Source organism: Eleutherodactylus coqui, chromosome 6, assembly GCF_035609145.1.
Source record: "Eleutherodactylus coqui strain aEleCoq1 chromosome 6, aEleCoq1.hap1, whole genome shotgun sequence".
In the NCBI taxonomy this organism is placed as follows: domain Eukaryota; kingdom Metazoa; phylum Chordata; class Amphibia; order Anura; family Eleutherodactylidae; genus Eleutherodactylus; species Eleutherodactylus coqui.
The window spans coordinates 159,334,973-159,339,298 of NC_089842.1; positions in this window are offsets into that span (position 1 = coordinate 159,334,973).

The following is a 4,326-nucleotide window of genomic DNA, read 5'->3' on the forward strand; positions in this document are numbered from 1 at the left end:
AAAGAAGAAACGTGCTGCATTAAGCAAAGATCGAAAGATGTCTGTTAAGCAAACTCTGCATAGAGGAGTTGCCACTAGAAGAAGTCATCATGGCGGTCTGAGCAGGATGGAAAATATGAGAAAAGTGAACGACTTCAATCAGAGAGGACATCACCTTTGATCACTGGATATAACTACACTGTTATCACTTATATAGTCTGCCAAGCATCTTTGTAGAACTGATATCTACTACTCTATGGTCACTGTACAGTGGTAATATCGGTCTTTGAACTATGGTTTCTATTCAGTAACACTAATATTATTCAGTCACTTTGTAGTCGTAATAGTCATTGTGCAGTATAGTTGGTAATACTGGTCTTAATATAGTGTGCTTTGTTCAGTAACAGCATGGAGGTAACATTTACTCATTGTATGGTGAAAACATTTTCTATTGTGGTATTATTTAATAACTATACATGTATATAAATCATTTTTTGTGTGTATGTGTGTGAGGTGACATATGCCTTGCAGTTTGCACTCCTAATCTTTTAATAATTAACCCGGCCTAATCAATTACCGCTAAAGCTAAAGGTAAAGTCCCCTGGTGCAAGCACCGAGTCATAACTGACTCCTAGGGTGACGTCACATTGTGACGTTTTCTTGGCACTCTGTTTTTGCGGGGTGGTTTGCCATTGCTTTTCTCAGTCATCTTTTAGCAAGCTGACTACTCATTTTACAGACCTTGGAAGGATGCAAGGCTGAGTCAACCTTGAGCCGGCTACCAAGTGGGAATTGAACCCGCAACCTTCAGGTTGTGAGTGAGAGCTTAGGACTGCATTTCTGTTGCCTTAACACTCTGCACCACACGGGGCTCGGTGTAGATAAAGAGGTTGTCTCATCTCAACAATTAAAGCCAGTTTCACATATGCATTGGAACCTCCGGTCGTAGGTTCTGTCACAAATCTACTAGAAAAAATACTGGAAAAAAAAGTTGCACGTAGCGCTTTTTCTTCCATCCAAAAGCCAGGCAGCTGAACAGAAACTGAACGGACTCCAGTCTGCTCAGTTCCATCCTGAGATGGATCTGTTTGACTATGAGGATTCCGCTTTTCTGCTTCTCAAACTGAAAAAGAAAGTGGAACCTTGAGTACAGGTGTGAAAAGACCCTACAGTAGCCTGCCAATCAGCTGATTGCTATGGGTGTGACCTAAAAAAATCCCTGATACCAACAGTTGTTTGCTGCGGGTTTCTGAAAAACTGGACTTGCTAGCTATACATTTCTCCTGCATCAAATGAATAGCCAGCATGAACAGATTGGGTCCATCTGGGCTTTTTGTTAGTGGCTGTGGCTCTTTTTCATGTTCATACTGTGTGCTGTAATATAGGGTATACTGGGGTTTTTATTAAAATGGGTCAACCACATTGAAGATTGCAAACAAGTTCCAAAACTCAGCAATGGGGCACTTGGAAATTTCCATAATTCAGAAGGACCCCAAAAGATTAGATCTGAAAAGCTATTGATAAGTGGTGCTTTATGTGCAGCATAGCATTATTGAAATCAATGAGCTTTCTATTGGAGCCTTTTTTTTGGACACTGTCGAAGGGTGAATCCACTAGCATGCTGACTCTTGCACAACCAACCAATGCCAATGACAAATCAAAGTTTTTTTTCCAAATCTTTCTACATGAGTACATGTTTTTTAAATTGTTGTTCTCACCTTTTAAGGGTTGTGTTGAACACAACATTGATTATGCAGAATAAACAATATCCAGGACAGCTGCTGGCTTCGATCCTCTCTCACGTCAGGGTATCTGCAAGTGAAAGCAATGGAATTGATTGTACTGTAGTAGCTGATCCATGCTACATCACATAACTTGATTGCTTGTCATGTCAACAGCCACAATTCTTTTGTTCTTATGTTTCTTTTATTCTGACCATCCTGTTCCTCATCTGTGCCAAACTAAGAGCTGCAACAATATTCCTCATTCTGATAGCATGGAGTAAATAAGGGCATTTTAAACAAAACTTTTGATCCTCCAAATCTAAGATATGGATGACTGCAAATTTAATAATCTAATTACATGAATCCTGCTAGACTGGATACTCTGCTTTCAGTTAGTCCATAAATAAATGATATATACAGTTGCAAGAAAAAAGTAAGTGAACCCTTCTAAATTAACTGAATTTCTGTACTGATTGCTAGTAAAATGTAGTCTGATTGTCATCTAACTCACAGCGGACCAAAACCAAATAATGCTCCCTCCACCACGCTACACAATTGGGATGAGGTTTTGGTGTTAGTACGTATGTGCAGTTTTCTTTTTTTCTCCAAACGTAGTGTTATGCTAAAAAATGTCACATTTTTCTTATCTGTCCATAGAATATTTCCCCAGAAGCATTGGGGAACATCCAGGTGGTCTCAGACAAACCTAAGGTGGGCTGCAATATTTTTTTTGACAGCAGCAGTTTCCTTCATGGTGTTTTCCAAGAACATCATTCTTTTTCAGTGCTTTTTAAAATAGTAAATAGAGATGAGCGAGCGTACTCAGAAAAGCACTACTCGCTCGAATAATTTGCTTTATCCGAGTATCGCTGTGCTCGGGTCTGAAGATTCGGGTGCCAGCACGGAGCGGGGAGCTACAGGGGAGAGCGGGGAGGAACGGAGGTAAGATCTTTCTCTCCCTCTCTCCCGCCCGCTCTCCCCTGCTCCCCGCTGCGACTCACCTGTCAGCCGCAGCGGCACCAGAATCTTCAGGGACGAGCACAGCGATACTCGGATAAAGCACATTACTCGAGCGAGTAGTGCTTTTCCGAGTACACTCGCTCATCTCTAATAGTAAACACATAAACTGAATTTGTGGAGTCTTCTGTAGGACGTTTGCTGTTCCCCTTGACTTTTTTCTCAACTGTTTCAGGATCGCCCATTTTGCTTTCTCTTTCAGGATCGCCCATTTTGCTTTCTCTTTCAGGATCGCCCATTTTGCTTTTGGAGTGATCTTAACAGGATCCCACTCCTACAGAGTAGCAACAGTTCTAAATGTTCTCAATTTGTAGATAATCTGTCTAACGGTGGATTGATGAATACCTATGTTTTAGCAATGCTTTTGTAAGCTTTTTCAGCTTCATTCCTTTCTATAACATGTATTCTGAGGTCTTCTGAAAGTTGTTTGCATTGAGCGATGGTTCACACTAACTAACCTATTTCACAAGAACAGATTTATCAATTACTAGGCATTGTATATCTTTATTTAATGGACAAAGCACCTATGAAACCCACATTTCTAATCTCATCCCCTTCTCCTCATTTTCAGCATATTTAGAATTTTTTTAAAATAAATAAACACAAAATATAGCAAACAAAATTTACCTTGAACACAAAGTTCAATGTGTCATGTAGAAATTATCTCAGAATTACTTGGAAAAGTAAAAGCATTGTAAAGTTATTGCCATATAAAGTGTCATGTCCAGAGATGAGCGAACGTACTCGTCAGAGCTTGATACTCGTTCGAGTATTAGCGTGTTCGAGATGATCGTTACTCGAGACGAGTACCACGCGATGTTCGAGTTACTTTCACTTTCATCTCTGAGACGTTAGCGCGCTTTTCTGGCCAATAGAAAGACAGGGAAGGCATTACAACTTCCCACTGCGACGTTCAAACCCTATACCACCCCCCTGCAATGAGTGGCTGGCGAGATCAGGTGTCACCCGAGTATATAAATCGGCCCCTCCCGCGGCTCGCCACAGATGCATTCTGACAGAGATCAGGGAAAGTGCTGCTGATGGTGGAGCTGCTATAGGGAGAGTGTTAGGAGTTATTTTAGGCTTTAAGAACCCCAACGGTCCTTCTTAGGGCCACATCTGACCGTGTGCAGTACTGTTGAGGCTGCTTTTAGCAGTGTTGCACAATTTTTTTATTTGTATATCGGGCGTGCAGAGCATTGCATCCACAGTCTGCAGTCATTGTACAGAGTATAGGGCCAGTACTGGTGAGGCAGGGAAAGAGATATTCAGGCTATATAGGCAGTGGGCTTTTTCCAAAAAATTGGGGAAAAATACTATATTTGGGCTGCCTGTGACCGTCTTCAGTTTACTGCGTGTCTGCTGGGGGTAGTAGTCCTAATTATTACGCAGCTAAGCGTTACAGCAGGCTTGTGCAAAATTATTTCCTGGATCTGCTGTCTCTGTTACATCAGCACCGTCATCCCGCCAGAGGGAAACAGTATACATAATATTATACGCTGCCTACAGTATCTATCTGCTGGGGGTAGTAGTCCTAATTAATACACAGCTAAGCGTTACAGCAGGCTTGCGCAAAATTGTTTCCTGGATCTGCTGTCTCTGTTAC